Source organism: Rhea americana, unplaced genomic scaffold (assembly GCF_003343005.1).
Source record: "Rhea americana isolate MKP2758 unplaced genomic scaffold, rheAme1 scaffold_31, whole genome shotgun sequence".
Classification (NCBI taxonomy): Eukaryota; Metazoa; Chordata; class Aves; order Rheiformes; family Rheidae; genus Rhea; species Rhea americana.
The window spans coordinates 3737968-3756771 of NW_028186435.1; the positions used below are offsets into that span (position 1 = coordinate 3737968).

Below are 18804 nucleotides of genomic sequence, written 5' to 3' on the forward strand. Positions count from 1 at the left end.
AGCCTGTCTATAATGCACTCCTTATCTGCTCTTGCTGGAAATCAGGGCACAAAGTCAGCCTGCTTTAACAGTTGTTTCTTTCTGCGTGATGCTATGCAACTAGGACGGGTTACACTGACAACAAAGGAACAAGCACAAAGCATCGCTATTTTCTGGACTGTTGCGGGAACATAGCTCTTCTTTGAGATGACGCCCTCTTCTCTTTTCTTTTCTGTTTTTTTTTTTTTATTCATCTTTTCGAAGAGACTAACAGACACCATCGTGGATGTGGTTTTTAATGATTTGGAAAAGACAGCCTGTGGAGACTGCAATTTGAGACAGCAACACATTTAGGTTATTGCCAATTTGAAATACTTGGTTTGTGAAGCACAGCCCTAAGGGACAAGCTCAGTAACTGAGAAAGAGATTGTAGATAAAGAAATAAAAATGACAAGCATAATGGAGGTTCTGCAAAAGAGACTGTCAGAGAATCAGTTCATGGATGGCAATTTCACCAGTCTGAATCTGAATAATTCATAGATTGAAATTACCCTGCTTTCACCTTTCCATTTAAACCGGCATGATCTGAATCTCTAATAAATTTTCAAGATAAAGTAAAATGCCAATCTGAAGAGCTTTTAAAACCAGATGCTACACCCTGAATCTTTCGATACCTTTCACAATTATCCTGTGAGAACCGCACTTCATCACGAAGCACCATTACCAGTGAAAATTACTGTGATTACAATAGCAACAATAGAATACCATCAAATGATCTCTAATTTGCCTAATTTACCAAGGCTGACTGTGTGCCGATTGTGTTTCACAACGTCTGGCATTGGATCAATATCACGGTGAAACAAATATGCCTCAGTACATGCTTCCTTTTGGTACCTTTACCTTTGACAGCACAGGAAAATCCACCTCCTGTTAAACATTTTTACAATCAGAGAATCTATGTGCCTGCTGTAGGATGTGATTGATTCGCCATGATTTTCTTTAGTTCCTGGGTATTGGATGTCATTACGGTACTAATTTGTTTATAACGTATACTCGTGCACAAAGACTGCAGCAAATGAGTAACAGCATAGAGAGATCTGCACTGCTACAGCAGTGGCAGCGCTCGCACAGAGGAAGCCGGTACGAGTCCTGCGCCCCATGTGAATAATTTCTCGGGTTTGAGGTAGAAATGCTTTCTAGCACCGCTGGTCTTGGTTGTACTACACGGCAAAGGTATGCAACAGCCACGGTCAAGAAAAATGGGGATGTGTGACACTAACAAGATTTTTCCCTTGTTCAGCAATTAAATATGTGATTGTGAGAGACAGGATGTGACTCTCTGTGTCAGTGTGTGTATATGTACATATATACCTATATGTATACATGCATACACCTATGCAAATGTAAAGATACGATGCTTTGTGAATGTGTGCTGATCTTTGAAAGTAACAACTTTTTCTGACAAGCCAGGCACGGTGCTTTGCCACAATCTGCTCGGTTGTAACAAATCTCTGCTTTGGAGGTGTAAATTCTCTATAGGATGACGCCGGACTTCTGGAGCAGTAAGTAGCATTTATGAAATATGTTGGTGTCGATAGCTAGGCTACAGAACGGCATTTTAAGCATAGTTTGAGCCCTTCTATCATAATCACAATGGGGAGAAGTGAGAAATATGTACAGAAGGCTAGAAACAGGCATTCTTCACGGAGACAACTGTATCTGCTGCCTATATGTGTAGGAGTTGTACACTTCAATTTTGTTCTTCATTTTATAACCAGATCTGCTCTGCTTTCAGGGAATATTTGCTAAGGAAGGAAGGTAAGCAGTATTTCTTCTTATTTATATGATTGTTTTCTTTCTTTGGGGGAAAATGCAGGTTTATATCATGTCACTTTATTTAATACAGTTTGAAGGTTTATATCATGTCACTTTAATACAGTTTGATCTCAGAACATTTAATTAGGTGGCTTAGTATTTGTTCATGCTAAAGCTAGATAAGAAAGTATATTTAAAAAATGGCTTGCTTTACTCAAAATACACTTGTAGAATTGCTGCGCAAACAGAATTAAAGATTGGTTTTGTATTCAGCTTTGACTCTTTAATATCATTAAATAAGAGCCTACTATATCTTGAAACCTTTAGATTTTGGCTAATTTGTCTTCTTAAAACATGATTTACTGGATTTCTAAATTTCCTGGATTTGAGTGGAGACTGTTGTCATACTAAAGGTGGAAGAAGCAGAAGGTTTTACAGCTTGAGCTGTGATAACAAAGGAATTTGAAAGAGGCASAAAGTATGGTGACAAAAAAATCTTAAATTTTAAAATATCTGTAATTTTGATTTAATAAATTGCTTTCCTTAGAAAACATACCCTCAAGTTACTGCACTATCTGTAGTAATTAGTCCATTCAGTGCTAAATTTATTTCATGTACTTCATTTTTACTTGGTATTCAAAGGTTAACAAAGAAAAACCTTTCYACAGAGCAAAGACTGAAGCTGCTGAAAGTGCAAAACCTTCACTGTAGTACATTGGTAACAAAAGATTCAACCCAAACTTTTCTGAAGATTTTCTGAAGACTGTTTTGGTTTGATTGCTTTAAGATGAGTATTTTATGTTTCTGTATGCATAAATACAGCATATACTGATAAAACTATTATATTGTAAGGGTCATGCAAACAGGAACTAGAGTGCTTTCAAAAATACAATACCTGTTAGCATTTATATTATTATTATTACTACTATAACCTTCTAGTATGATATTCTGCTTTGAAATCATGGTCTGTTAACCATTTTGATTCTATAGAGCGTTTGCATTCAGGTTTTTTAATCAGTCCTATCTGCAGTGATAGTCGGTAGCGAGTCATGGGATGCTAGATAACAAACTGCACAGCAGTACCGCTGCAGAGCTGAAATGCTCTTCCCGTCGGYATCTTAGGGCCTGAACCAAATCCTCCTGCGACTTTGGAGTCTTCCAATTTACTTCCAATTTACTTTATGTTTGAATTACTGAATTCTTATTATGTCACTGGCTTTCTTCCACTGCTCCATACTGGCCTCACACTTCAAAATACTCAGTGTTGGTCAGGCCTAACATTGTTTCTCTATTTAAGTTACCCCAGTGGTTGCCAGAGGATGTTATGAGAGTGCCCGCAGGAGGTGAGGTTATCTGTGGGACTCGCTCTATTATAAAAAGTACTCTGGAAAAGTTTGCAAACCACAGAAAGTAAACTCTSCGTTTTGGGTTGGGGTGCGTTTCCAAGATGGTGGGACAGCGGCTATATCGCTCAAGTGCACAGTGGAAAAGCATTAACACATTTTCAAACACACGGTCATGGAGTGAATATTACTATTATTATTTCATGAAGAACACCAAAACATAGTCAGCTGTGGCACAAATGTTTTTCCTGATATGGTTGTAGYTAATCAAGTATACAGTTACAGCTGAAGAATTTTAGCTGCATAATTGCATGGGTCGAAATAAACGGCAGACTGTACAATATTCCACTTTTAATGTGAAGCCACTAATTTTAGCAATGACGATTTCACAGTTAATCTACATTGTATTCCAGGATGCATCAGTATTTGCTTTTGTACTTACTTTTGTTGTATTATACTTGTACATAAATGAATCTGCAGTGGCAAAATAAGGACCAAAATTGTTCTTCACATGAGGTCCCAATTAAACGGAATTATTCACTGGAGTAAAATTCCCTATACGTGTTTGGGTGAATTGACCATGATTCAACTGCACATGTGAAAAATGCATTGGAGCCTGTTCTACTACCAGGGAAGTTAATGGCAAAACTCTCAGTGACATCCACAGAAAAAATGTATTGATTCATTTGCTTCCATTACAGACATTTTGTGAAAGTTGTTCTTCCTTTTCCTTGACTGTAAGAGTCAGTATAGCCGACATAAYGTTAAACAGAAGATGTTTTCTGTTCACCAGGACACATGACCTGAGCTAAATGTAAGCTCAAGTAACTCAAGATAGGTCTACTAGCAAATTAAAGGGAACTTCCTGATTATAGTTTTTCCTGATAGTACTTAAATGTGYTCCCTAGCTTGTAAATTCTGCATTCTTGTTAACTAACTACTGTAAAATACCTAAGTTCTAATTTGTAATGGTCATCCCTATTTTTAAAAGRGCCCTGAGAACAGAKGGTTGTGTGTGTGTGCGTGTGTGTTTAACTTTACAGTTACTTTGAATTACTTGTAACTGCCTACAGGAATATGATCTTAAGAGATCATATGTAGAATGTAGACATGTAGAAAATGAATGTAGAATGTAGAAAAATACATTACTGATAAGTATTTACACACTATCCCTAGATTCCTCTGCAGTTTGGTGGATATGAAACTCATTCCATTATTCCCAGAAGAAAAAGTTTAGGACTAACATAAGACTGACATAACTTAAAATTATAACAACAGCGTTCTCAAACAAACCAGTTCAATGACGAAAATTCACAGTTAAACAGGAAAAAAAAAAAAAAAAAAAGAAATGAGGTTCACAAATACAAACAAAATACCTAAGCAGCTTACCCTTTTTTTGATGCCATGTGATAGCCACAGGATGTGATAGAGGAAAACAACTTTTTCATTTCCATTTATATTACACAGATACTTCAAAAGGCACCTTTAGCTTCAGAAGTGTTTGCAATATATTTTACAGTATCACTTCAGTTTGTTTAAGGACTATGTACATTCACTTGCTCTGTGGCTTTTATCCGCATAAACTATGGTGTAACCAAAAGTTCTGAAACTTGATTTTTTTTTTCCTTTACCTGTATTCCTCTTCCTGTTTGGGGGGTTATGGTGAGGTAATAGAAGGCAAATGCTGTTTGGTGTGTTCAGTCGTGAATAATCAAGAATTATTCAGTTCCTCAAATCAAGTTCTTCAATGTTTGATTTTTTGTAGACCACTGTCCAAAAGAGAAGAAAAATCCCAGTCAGATATTATTTCAATACTGCCTTAAAYATATCAGTGTGACAACAGCAGCACAACATGCTTTACCTAATTTATAATAGTCTCAAAACTTAAAAAAAATTACAAAGCTGAGTGGTATTTTAACAGACCAAGGAAAGAATTATTATCCTAGCAAGACTTCATAAAAGTTTTTCAAAAGTGGAATGATGTTTTTCAGACACTGCACTTGAATAATTCATATTCTTTACAAAAATAGAAGCAAAGAACCTGCTTGCATTATTTACAAAAATACTCAGATTACAGTAGCTGTATTCACAGGAGAAGAAATGATTCCTGAGAAGTTTTATGGCATCAACTTTAAACACAGGCTGTAAATCAACAAGTCCTGGAGGGTGTAGTTCCTGACCACTGACACATTCCCTAAATTCTTCATGACATCAGCTCTTGTGTTGAATCAATGATACATATGTATTGCAGATAACAGGTAAATTACTCCTCCAGGAAGAAATACCGCATTTTATTTTAATACTAAGTTAATACTAGATACTTAATACTTAAATAAATACTTAATAATACTTAAATAATACTTAAATAAATACTTAATACTATTAACCGTTTGTCAGCTACATCAAGAGTTTGAGTTTGATTCATTAATAGAATGACCTACAGTAACCACTCACGATGTTTTAGTAATCAGCAAATTAAAGCGTATTTACAAAAATTYACTTCCCTTTTTATTCGAATGCATCTGTAGCTAGACGTACAAAGCCCAAATACACACAACGAACACATTTAGCATTTACGGAAAACGCAAAATCGGGGAATGCAAAAAAGGAAAATTGAAATTTGCAATTTGAAAGCCTGCAGGGYTGTTCGCTTGCTCCTCTGACCTGCAGGTAGCAAGCGGCAGGAACACGGGGGATTCAGAGCGGGAAGGGGCCGGGCGCCGGGAAGCAGCGGGGCAGCCAGGGAGAGGGCAGGACACGGGCTACCGCCTGCTTCCCACATGCTCCCGCCGCCTACGCTGATCTAGTACTTGAGAAAAGGATACTTACTAATGAACCAAACAAGACTGGGAACATTTTTAGTTTTGTGTCATATTTATACCATGTATGCGTGTTGTGTATCRGAACTCTGATTCACCCAGAAAAATTTAACTTAGCAATCAACATGAGTCTGGGGAAAAACAGTTTCTATAACCCAATCTGTTACAATAATGTTTGCTCACATTAYGTGATACATGTACACATCGCAGCATTACTCTTCAGAACCAGCTTAAAGATATTTTTTGCATGTAAAAGTAGCTACATATGCCACTGCACCTGTAATATGTGTAAGCTGACCATAAACTTCATGTGAGCATAAACAACTATATTCCATTTAAATTGGTGGACCAAATAGTTATTCTTGCCTTTTCTTTGAGTGATATTGCATGACCTGTATTATTTATTGAGCCAGCATGCATTATTGTAATTCCCTTTCTGWAAAGGAATTACTTCCTTAAAAAGTCCTGTCTGTATTGAACTTGTCATTTATCTTTGTGTGAGGGACAGTCTCCGTCTTTGGCAAGCTGCAAGGCCTGGTCTGGGTAAGAATTGCTCACCATTTCAACTTTTTGTGTAGCACTCTGTGTTTGCTTCATTACATTTAGGGGCTGGAGTGCACGCTTTCCTCTGSCCCAGAACATGATCTAGGCAAATCGCTTAAAGCAGACTTCTAAATGCCGTCTGCTTTCATGGCACGTCTCTCGGGCAGAAAGCCTCCCTCTTCCTTCCCCAGCGCTACTAACTACTCCAAGAAGCACAGGCATGAGAACATTTCACTTGTTTTTTGCCATAGGAAAGGTCAAGGCCTTAGAAACGATGGAATAACAATGACAACAACAGCAACAACCGGGAAAAAATCAGCCTCATGCAAATGCCCGCATGGGAAACTCCAGCCAACCAGATAGAGCCTGGCAGGATTGGAAGCAGCAGAAAACAGGGTCCTGTAAATGACAAGCACTGAGAAACTTTAAACCAGAGTTACCTGCATATAATGCCTATGCCTATGACACATACAGATTTGTATGTGTATACCTGCATATAAATGGGAAAAGAGTGATTTTATGTGCATCTTTTCTGTAGGGCATTACGAACATATTAATTCTGTGTTTGGGGAATGCGGGGGTTATGTTGGAGAATATAATCCATGGGAATTTTGATCAGCATCCAATATACATAGGTTATAAAACTGATTACTCCAAAGAATTTTCAGCTTCAGTGGTACCGCGGGGATGACGGAAGCAAAAAATAAAATATACTTGTCGGGGTATCATAAATGTGTGAAAAAGACTAGATGTACATCCCTGTTCATCTATAAAACATTGTAATGTCAGCATCGTTTGGTACAGGAAAATTGCCATCCTACCTCCTGTCTTGGTTTTGGAGAAGGCCTTTCATCTTCCACCAGAGTGGTGACCCAGAGACTATAGGCAGGCATATATACACCACTGAACGGACAGTTTAGCTAATTTGTAGATAAGTGGGTATTCCAGGTTCTTCAGCAATTTCTTCGCATTCATAGCAATAGTCTGGAAAATATTCCCATTATTATTTATTTAGTCACAACACTTATCAAGAAACACCTGTCATTTTGAAAGGCATTGTATGAAGGGAAAAGAAAGATCTACAGTTTGGAGCTGATTTGTATCTACCTGAGGAATAGTCATGAACCATTTGAGAGAGCAAGGTACCATTTTGAGACATTCAGAGATCACTTTAAGAAAATGCAGATGAAATGAAATTATAAACTATATGCAGAAAGATTCATATTATATATGCAACCCAGTTTTTGAATGACCTCGTTACAATTCTCATCTATTTTTATAAAAAAATGCAGATGTAGTTAAAGTGATGAATTGATGATAGCATTTAAAAAAACGCAAAGCTAATAAAGTGTGAATTTCCCACCCTCCCAGAATACAAATTGTGGTTTCAGGTCAAACTCTTATTAGTTGCTACAGAAACTAAGGACTTTAAAAAAAATCACTCTTTGAGCATTCTGCTACATGTATATCTATTAGACTGTAATTTAATTTGCGTATAAGTCATGAACAGAATCCCATCTGCCAGTGTTAGTTCTTAAAGTTCTTGCATGGGCTATACAAATTTAAGCGCTTTTCAGGCCCAGGTTGAAGTGACACCTACAAAAGAGGTATCCAAAATTCTGTATATTTACTAGCTGTCAGTTGACTATAATGTAAACATATCTTTCACATTTGTGTAATAATCTATCATCTAGACAGAGATGTTTCTAGATGTTAATTTAAAGAATTCACAGTAAATTACTCATTTTCATTACCTGCAGAAAGAACACTGCACTTTTTAACAGCTTTTCAAAGGACAGACCTTCCAATAGGAATTTTAGAAAATCAATTAGTATATCCTAAAATATCATAACCAGAGAGACTTGTTGGCTTAGACAAACATACAAGTTACACCATGAGAATTTGTGGGTATTCCTATTACATTTATTTGGTGTTTTAAGTTACTGTAACTGTAATCATAAAGGGATTTCTTTCCAGACACGATTATGAACTCCATGAGGGTCATGAGCTCATCTAAATTCCTTCATAATCCAGTGTCCAGTCAATATTGGCATGTCTGCATTAGAAAATTGTTTAAAGGAGTGAGCTGAAACTAAAGTTAGATGAAGAAACATGGAATTTTTTGCATAATTAGGAATGTAATTTTCATTGATGATGGACATCTAGCTAGGCATTTTAGAGTGCCTGTCACTCAGTGCCTAAATAATATGTATTTACTGTTTTTACCCATCTCTATAGATGGGTCATGGCTCATATCTGAGTGGCAACCTTAAACACAAAGAATTTGAAGTTGTTATATTAACTCTTTGAACTCATTTTATTCTTAAAAGCATATTGAGGCCTTCAGGCCTGTAGTTGCAGTTAGCCGCTAGTTGTAAAAACTATTGATTCAGCTGTTAACTATAGCAAGTAACTATGGGTAAGAAGGGGTTAAAAAGGAAGACAAGAAAAAGTACTTTCATACAACGCTCAATTACAGTGAATAGAAAATTGAGTTTCATACTTTCAGTTATTCTGCATCATTTTTTACTGCATCTTTGCATAGTTTGGCTTTGGTCAACAGTAAAAATGAAAATATGGAAATTGCTATTATTGCTTTATTTCAAACAGCTCATACTGAAATCTACTCTATAGCTCTCAGTAAAGCCTATTCTTTTCTATTCTTTTCTAAATACATACTTTTGCCCTTGACTTCTGAAGAAAAAATACACTCAAATCTTCTTTGGCATAGAAGCAGGCCATTTCAACAGATAGATATGCAACGATAAACCATTACAGAAAATGTTCTGAAAGAACTTGTATCATTAATCAAATTCTCATTAAAAATGATTGTGTGTATATGCATGCGCATATTTTTTTACTTGTATGTCTATATTTCTCTAATTTGATTCTGTGACCATTAGGATTGTTACTGTTTTTTCAACAAATAAAGTGAGGCTTCTTATAGCTGTCCCACATAGCTGTGCTTCTCCTCACTTAGCAAGGTCAGCAGTCTGTACATGCACTTTTCCTCTAACTTGTGCAGCCAAATTCCTCCAGTATCTCAAGTACACTTACCAATGTGCATTTGGACATATTATCAGAGTATATTTTGACATATTTTCATAATATTTGATGAGCAAGTATCAACTGTAAGCTAATAGTTATGCATACTGAAGTTGATAATACAGTTTTTGTTAACAATTATTCTGTGCAGTTTCTTCCATAATAAATATTTTGTAAGTAAGTGGATTTACAAAAATCATATGAATCATAACTAATTTGCGATGAAAATACACTTATATGCATACATGCACACATACACTTACAAATAAGAATAGTTACTATGACTTTAAAATAGGCATGTGTAGTCATTTACTTTTGTTTTCAAAAGGGTTTTGTCACTTGTTTATATTTTGATACTGATACAGAAACACCTTTATTTTGCTTTTGCAATGTTTTATTTTTCTTTCTGCTCCTTTACTTTGCTGATGAGAGAATATAGCCTAGTTTTTAAGCAACTGAAATTCCTCAGATGGCATAGTGATATAGCCCAGTTTTGAATTTCAAGGGCCACTTCAGTGCTGGGTGAACCATATTTATCAGCTGTTAATAGTGAGACTATTAATTATGGGCATCAGACATTGCACAAGAAAACCTTAAGCACTGCTTTAATGTTAGGTCTCTAGGCTAAACCCATAACTGCAATGTCAGCAAATTCTTTCTGTGTTTGTGGAAATAGTTTCTCAACATTTTTCCTTATTTTTTTTGGACACTCTTCATGAATTTTCAGTTATTTTTCTAACTCAAATATTGTTTTATACTTGCTTCTTTCTTTCTGATATTCAGATTCCCTCTTTCCATACTGACCATGATAGTGTTCCTTTTCCCTTGTACTATTTCAGACTAGTAGCAAATTCTCATATGAAGAACTAAATAGCCAAATTCACCCTGATATAGGTATAAATAAATAGGCAGGCATTATTTTCCAGCTGTCTCCCACTGCTGTCCACACACGCTGATGAAACAGTTTTCTAGAACTTAAGAGACTGAAAGAAGAAGGTGAGGCAAAATAAAAATAGTAGAAAGGTACACTATAAGGAAGCAAGGAAATTAGCACATGACAAATTGCTTCCTTCCATTAAAAGGAATTACCTTCTAACCACTGAAGAACAATGTGATACCTATTTATCAAGTTTAATTATTTTCTTGTTGCAAGGCACACACTTAATTATAGAGATCATCTACATATGGATGGCATTTGCCTGAGCAGTATTTCTAACACGGTATGCATAAATATGATTTAATTTCATTTTTTTTTACCTCTGCTTTCAGAAAATAGCAAATCATGACATTGGAAATTATCTCCTGGATCATCAAAATGCATGTTTTTTTCTTTTACAGGCAACTATGCCTGTAGCATTTTCCACTTAACAGTCATCATTATTAAATAGCTTAAGCTGTTGCTTTTTCGTCCCCACTATTTGTATTAGAAAACTGCTCTAGAACCTCACAGCCTTCCTGGCCAGAAACCTTCTCATTTCCAGCTTAAAATTTATTCATGGACAAATTTTACCCATTTGTTCTTGCGCCAACATTGTCCSTTAGAGTAAACAGCTCCTTTTCCTGCCTACTGTTTACCACCCCATTGTGTTTTCAGACAAGAATTGTTTCCTGTATCAGCTTTTGTTTCTGCTAGACTAAACAAGTAAAAATGTTGCAGCCTTGCACTTCAAATGACTTCTCTGCGATGAGCTCAGCAGCTCCTCTCCTCACCTGTTTCATCTTGCATGAACGCGACGAAGAAAAGCCTCTGCGAGATCTCTCCGGTGCCTTAAACAGCAACACGGGCAGTTTCCTGCTGTCTGTTAGAAACACCTTAACTGGGTCATCCTTGGATTGTAGGGGTGGTTTTCATCATTGTATCCCACTGGCAACTTAATAATTGCGCAGTCGGCTAATATTTATACCTAGGTCCCTCTCCTCTGTTGTTTGCAGCTGATAAGCTCCTCGTTTATAGCGGATTTTGATTAGTCCCTGAGTGCATGATGTCTCTCCACTGCCAACATGACATGTTTAGGAGATAGCTTAATAGTGTGCTTTTAATGTGCTTTTTCCAACTGTAGCACATGTTTTGGGTAAGGCAATGCCAAAGATAATAGCAAAATAAAAAAAAAAAGAACAGTGTTGGGAGACAAAGGGAGATAYTTAGCATATTAAAAGCACTGGGCATTATTTATTAAAGAATAAGAATTTTCCAAAAATGTTTTAGTGTAATATGATGGGACATAATACTTTAAGTGTGGTATGGTGTGCACAGGACCTTAGGAATTTTTCTTTTTGGCTTATGTACTCKTGGCTGCTTGAATATGGCATTTTAGTTCACTTGGGGGAAAATTTTCTTGGCTGCGTTTGAGCAGGAGCTCCCAAATCCACCYACAAAATCTTTCAAAGCATGAAAGGAGTGTGGGGAAATGTGCAGCCCATCACTCCCTCTTCCCCAGAAAAGCTGGGGAAATGGCTTCAGGACTGCACATGCTGCCCAAGGAGCTGAATGTTTTTTTCCAGTGTATATCTGAAGCTTGGGACATAGCTGCAGCCACTGCTTCTCCTACTTCAATGCAAAAGAAAATGATGATGATACCTAAAGTAAATTAATTTTGGAAATCTCTGTATTAGACTGCTGGGTAACAGCAGTATTGGTCACAGGTAATCTCCCAGAAATCATCCCATTGCAGAGCTGTCTTTTTAGTTGTTTTTACTAATTTTTAAAGTTGACATAACAATTAAAGGCTTGAGAATTTTATCAAGAATATATTTTTAAAGTAGTATTGGATATCTTCTTTATATAACTGTTCCAAGGTAACCAGGCTTATCACATCAGCRCTTCTAGAGTTGTTCATAATAATAATAATAATAAAAGAACTTTTGATATTACCTGGTTGTAAAGATTCCTTCTTAAGGGCAATACATTTTAAAATAAGGAATACATACCTGTTAAGTTTTAAAAGACATTGAGACTTTCAGAAGCATCTTAACAATTTTGAATTGCAAGTTAACAAGGAATTTGGAAACTTTAAATACTTAAGAAAAAYGTTAGGATTTACATTTCCTGATTTTGTCAGTGATGCCAGAAATTTATAAAATGCTTTTAGTTGCATAATTATAGAGAGCAGAAGGCTTCTGCATTGTAAAACTTACTAGCTGGAGCTTCACCATTCTTCAGAAAGATGAACTAGGTTTTTGAGGGGTATTTTGGAGGGAGAAAGATTAATCTTTTAAAATTCACGATAGAATTTGCTTGAGTGGGTTTTTTTTGGGGGGAGGGGGATCAGAGTTACTTACTTTGTATAAAAGATGAATGCTGGGATTAGAAAAYTTATTCCAAAAAAGTGTCATCTGTAAGGGTCTACAGCTTTATAGAATTMTTGAAAAATATGTCTATTTGTCAGTTTTAACTTTGATGGCAATCTGCTTATATTCAAGATTTATTAAGTTATTAAAAGGTAGTTTTACTTAGTGTGTCCTCCTTGACTGTTGCTGTAATACCTTCTTTGATGCTGACGTGGTTAAAATGAGCATATTAACTTTTAGATGCTTTATTAATAGTGATTTAATTTATTATATTCTGTTTAGGGAGTCCCTGTGGATTTGATAACTCGGGTGTAACRACTAGTGTACTAAGCAGGTAAGCTTGCACATTTTCCAGTGTTAACATAATGACTTTCATCAGAGGAAGAAGCCTTGGCATTTTTTATTTTTTTAAGCTGAGTTTGGAAGGCTTTGATTTTTCCAAATAATCCTGAGATCTCTGACTTAAATAAATGCTACGTATGCAAATAGTGGCTTAGAAAAGTAAARGAGTTGATATTCCTGTCAGAAGAGATTATTGCCCTTGACCATAATTCAATTCCTTTTGAGAAGTATTTGAGACAAGTTCAGACACAGGAAACCTGCAGGCCTTCACTCCAGCAGGGTGAAACCAACTGATCAGCCTGAGTTGACAAGATTGATTTTAAAGCAATTCTTTCTCCTCTTTCTGTTTTGCTGGTTGTAGTTAGTAGCAGTATCTGTCAAACTGCGACAAAGCCTTGTCATTAGTCTCATTAGTCTCCTCTCTTTGGACATTGATAGACTTGCTGTCTTGCTAAAGGAACTGGATTTGCAAAGAACCTTACAAAGAGAAACGTGTCGCAGAAATTAAAACATACAGTTGATGGTAATACTGTACTACTGATTTTAATCTGATAGAAGTGTTAGGCTAATTAAGAAGGCATTAAGCTACCCCAGATAGATATCAGTCGCATTGCTTAATATACTGGTGGAGGATACACAGAMCCATAGGGCTGATGAAAGCTTTGCAAGAACATACAGAAAATAAAACAAAATAGCTGCATGCAAGGATGGTAGGTAAATCATAGTATGTACACTAGGTACATTCAATGTAAATCATAAATACAGTATTCTTGTTTGACAAGATGTTCTTTCAAATAGTATAATTCAGTTAGTTATACAATTTCTATAGAGAAAACAGCTGTTAAACTATTTAAAATAGCTTGAGCTTCAGCGAGGATCAGAAAGTCACCTTCAACAGTATTTATACAGGAAATTCTTGCATTATTCTCTTAATGCATATTTTTTCRTCTTATGCTGTACATTCTGGTGCCATTTTAAAATAAAAATAAAYAAACATTTCCCAAGGTAAGAAAATTTATGTATCTATGAGATTCTTGCCTCCTTGTTAACAAGTTAATCTAAAATAAAAATCATCTTAGCGTCTATATGATAAAAATCAGTTTAGCATTTATATGAAGAAGTATCCAGAAAATATTTTTCAGGTAAAATGGAGAGAGATCTTTTCAGATATTTTCTCTCTGTCTATTGTGTYGTGTTCCTTTCCTTTAGATTTCCTGAAGCTCTGACTCAAAGTGAAACAGATCTGTTGTTGCATTAAATAAGGTTTATTAGTATGGGAATAGACACAAAGTCTTTGGCCTTCTCCACATTTAGGTACTATTTCCATTCCTTTACATGCTCAAGTTATATAAATCCTTCAGAATGCCTAATTAAATATCTCCATTGCCTAACATCAGGGAGATTAACCTGTTTTAAAAAGTGTTAAAGGTTTCTTTTTTTTTTTAGGCAAAAGGGTGATGGGTGATGGCAGAAGGTATAATAAAGCACGGAAGAGAAAAGAAATACAYATTGCACAGTATGCACAAGAGAAGAGTATTCACCGCTGCAGTGGGGCAGCTCTTTGGGTCCCCCAGGTACGTTCCATGGAGGACAGCTGCAAGCGGTGGAGCTGAAGGGGAGGTGAGGGCGTACGTGCTGCGCACAGGAGCTCGGTGCGGGTTACTCCCTTTCAGGTGTGTGGTCTAAGCTTCGGGTGATGGGAGCGGTTCCATGGGTTTTGAAGTTTTTCTTCTTTTTTTCATCTTCCTTCCAGCATATCGCTCTGCTTTCTCATGAATGGTGTCTTTAGTAGAGCAGCAAGCAGATGTCTCAGCAGGACTGTTTCTATTTTGCCCCCATAAAAGATACACTCACCCTGGGTCACCAGGCTGTCTTCTGCATTACATGTTTTCCCCTCTGTTTGAGCTTCAGATGAACACACTGGCCCACTGCATTTGATTTCATTTCAAAAAGCATTATCAAAAACAAGACAGAAGGAAAAAACCCTACCTTATACATCACTCCTAAGTTCACCTCCAGATTGGAAGCTGCCATTTCTTTTTTTGCAGTCTTGCCAGTTTATTTCCAGCTTTGTTGAGTCTTTGCAGGCTTTGTCTCTCTTCTAGAGTTTAGAAAGTGGATTAGGATAAACAAGAATAGGCTCTTAGAGGCTTTCTCTGTGAGTATCCAGGTTGAAAGTTCCTTTAACAAATTTAATTGGTTTAACTAAGAGAAAAGAATCTTCCAAATCATTCTGCCTTTCATGGTAGCACAAAAAAACGCCAGGTGCTCAAACAAAAGGAAAATAATAAAAACATTATTACTTAAATGCATATAATGTTAATAGAAAAGGTGCTGTGTAAATAACATGTTTAAGTACTATATACATGAACACTGAACACATATTCCCTTAAAATCATCCAGTAAGCAAATAAAATAACCATTTGTATTTTACTCTTGCACATAGGTTTATTAAAATAATATATGTATCTTTTTCTATGCTGAGCCATTGCTTTGCCTCTGCCTCAGCCTGTTCAAGGTGTATGAATATKGACTGTTTAATGTATGCCCTGTGGTGCATTATTGCTTACTTAAAGCATAATACTGCTTGACCTTGTTTTTTCTGTTAATTATATTTTTCCCTTGTTTGAAAGTAAGTTTACTCATTCTGAATCATGCCAAACCACATAATCTGGAAAGGAATACTGTGGCTCTACTTGGAAAGTACTAATTGGGCTTCAGCCATCACTGGGAAAGTTGTATAGTCTTTTATTATTTTGACTGGCCAAATGCCCTTTGTTCCCACATTAACAGCCTCCCTCTGGTGCCTGTAACTTTGATATTATTTTCACTTTTATGCTAAATTTCACCAGATGAAAGACACAAACCCTCCAATTCTGAAATAAAAAAATAGCATGTTTTGTTAATCCTGTATTTCAGAGGGAAAGCCTGTGAAAATGATAACCCATGTCTGCTGGCTAAAGTCTTGTTCAGTAAACCCGTTTTGCCAGCTGTTCTCATTGGCAAGAGGAAACATAATATTTTGGTATCTTTAATTTCTCCATTTCAGGGCAGAAGTTTTGCTTGTGTCATCATTTCAATCATGCATGTTAACAACAGTCTGGCAAACAATACAGCACTTTATAAAGACCTGGGTTTGGACGCTATCACTGTGATGTTGCAATAAAGCTGTTCTAGAATATTAAACACAAGTTACTCACCAACTACGAAATACTGCAGGTGCCGTGGATTATGCTGCTGGGGAACTGCTCTGGAAGCTCTAAAGAAGACAGTAAAGCAACATATAGGGTCATTTTAGTCTGATGCCACTGGGATCCCAAGATCCTCAATAACAACTCAAAAGATTGAGTTCTCAGTCACATGCCTTTTGGCTGCATCTACTGAGGCAGGCTGGAAAGGATCAGCAAACAGCCGCTCAGGCCCAGTCCTTAGAGCAAGAGGAGGGATGGCCTGTGGCTGCTAACTGGCATCTCTAAGAGATGACACACAGCAGGTAAGCTGAAGTCTGAGTGGTTTCAGGGGTACTGGATTCCACACCTTGGCAGAGAATTATTTCTACACATATTCCAGGAGAAACCAGCACTAAAGTCTTATAAGGAAAAAAATCTTGATTCTGCAAAAATTTTGTTGACCCCTTGCAGGTTTCAAGGATTGCTTAAAATTYTTAAAGAGCAGGAGAGGCAAACTGATTGGATAGAGCAAGGTTTCAGCTCTTTACTTGTCCAGGCATAAAACCTCTCTCTTTAAAAAGGAGCATGGKGAAAGATAGAGAATTCTTTTAAAACAAGAATTTCATTCATTTGTGCATCATTGTAATTAAATGCTCTATGGTAGATAATGTTTGTGACCTTTCCAGTATGTTTCTTAGGGGGATAGTATAACCTTCTGTTGTGCTGAACACAGAACTGGGCCATTCCAGCTATTAAAGTTGTCTCAGGCAATTTAGAGAACCCAACAATGGCTCCTTTATAGCCCCTGATTTGTACCTAACAGTGTAGAGCACATTCCAAGGAAAATGGGGATAGTTCCTATGTTTTGCCTATTCACTACTTTTGGAACAGCTTGATTTAAAAGCTGATAATAAAATAGATTGCACATTTTTGTTTGCAGGGCTCAGCCCAGCAACCACACTAATGATACCACAATTATTATACCAGGGAGGCAAGTTCACTTTTCAGTGTTTTCTCTGACCTCCCCAGTATGTGAATTCAGAAGAAAATATTTTTTCAGGTTTYAATTTCTCCAGAGGCATATAATAATTCACTGCTTTTTCCTCTCTTTCAGGTTAGCTCTCATCACCACAGATACATCTGCAAGTCAAGCCCCTTCAGTTGGAGTTTTCTTGCTTGCTGAACTGCCAGAGCCTTTCAGGGTGCGTTTCAGTAAGTAAGCCCATTAACCAAGCACAAAGCMCTTGAAAATACGTTTTAAAATGACAGACACACTTTGGTAGCACTATTGAAAGTYAGCTCCCTGCATTTGGCTTATTGCAATTAGCACGCCTCACACAACAGCCCTCCCGGTTACCACCGTCCCGCTAGGTTATTGTTAATGTGTACTACAGTTTCACAGAGGAGCTCCAGAGGGTCCTTGCCCCAAAGAGGGAAAATGTAAATTCCAGTCTCCCAGGAACAATGGTGATTTTAAATTCCAGCTCCAAAACATTGCAGCAGATGGCTGATATCCCTGTGTAATGGCGAAACGTTGACCCAGGCAGTGCACAACACAGCGGCCGCTGGGGCATTGCCAGGGGATGCACGAGTCTCTGCYCCGTAGGTTAAGTTACTATCTGTCTACACCGAAAAACAAATACAACAAATCAAGAGAAAGATTAGCACCTGCCATGTTTTAACTTTGCCCAGAATAACTTGAAATATTGTAGACAATCACATCATTTTAAATGAAATGAAGAATAATTAGGCAAAAAGACATYCACACTCATACTATTTGAAGCTGGCCAGGAAAGCCATCTGACCCGTCWTTTCAGTTCTTCTGTATCAGCTACACAAACGGTAACTGTAATGAAATTAGACTTTTATCCACACATGAGCAAACAAGAAATCCACTAGTGATCAAGTTTAAGAAAAGGAAAGAGGCAGCTTGAAAAAAAAAGTATCAAAAGTGACAACCCCAAGAGGAAGGTAGTTTCCAGCAGCATGAAGTCTCAGAGCAAAAGTTTTAGTAAAAACTGCTACAGCTAAACAGCCGGTAAAGAGGTTTATTAAAAAAGATCACATCCTTCAATAAGTTGAAGGTAAAATATAAAACACAAACACATCATATACCTGAAGAGATGTTGCAGGCCATTAAAAACCTACGTTAAGTCATTTTTCATARGAAGTAGGATGCCTGTCTGAGAGTCAATAAGACCAGTAGATATTACTTAAGTATAAAGGGAGCAAACAGAAGAAAGGTGGCCCTGGCACCAAAGCTACGTGAGTTTTTTGYGTCCCTGTTTTACCTAGAGAAACTCAAGGAGTATCCCATATTGGAATCCTTCTTTATATASGATAAATAGAAGAGAATGCTGAAAATTACATTTAAATAGTTTTCTAAGAAATAGAGACACTGAATGGTAACAATTTTCCAGGACTAAGGACAACTAGAACTGGGATTTCTCAGCTTGGAAA

General features: G+C 36.8%; 1 long non-coding RNA gene across 2 annotated transcripts in view; it reads right to left on the minus strand.

The window, feature by feature from the left end:
• Positions 1-17529, minus strand: part of LOC146593007 (uncharacterized) — a 31164-nt gene extending 13635 nt beyond the window's left edge. For both annotated transcript variants that reach the window (XR_014896489.1, XR_014896490.1), the window contains exons 1-4: positions 16375-17529; positions 15164-15275; positions 7321-7483; positions 4769-4906 (exon numbers count right to left, since the gene is read on the minus strand). This is a non-coding gene — a long non-coding RNA (uncharacterized LOC146593007). The remainder of the gene's footprint in view (positions 1-4768; positions 4907-7320; positions 7484-15163; positions 15276-16374) is intronic.
• Positions 17530-18804: the final 1275 nt, after the last annotated feature.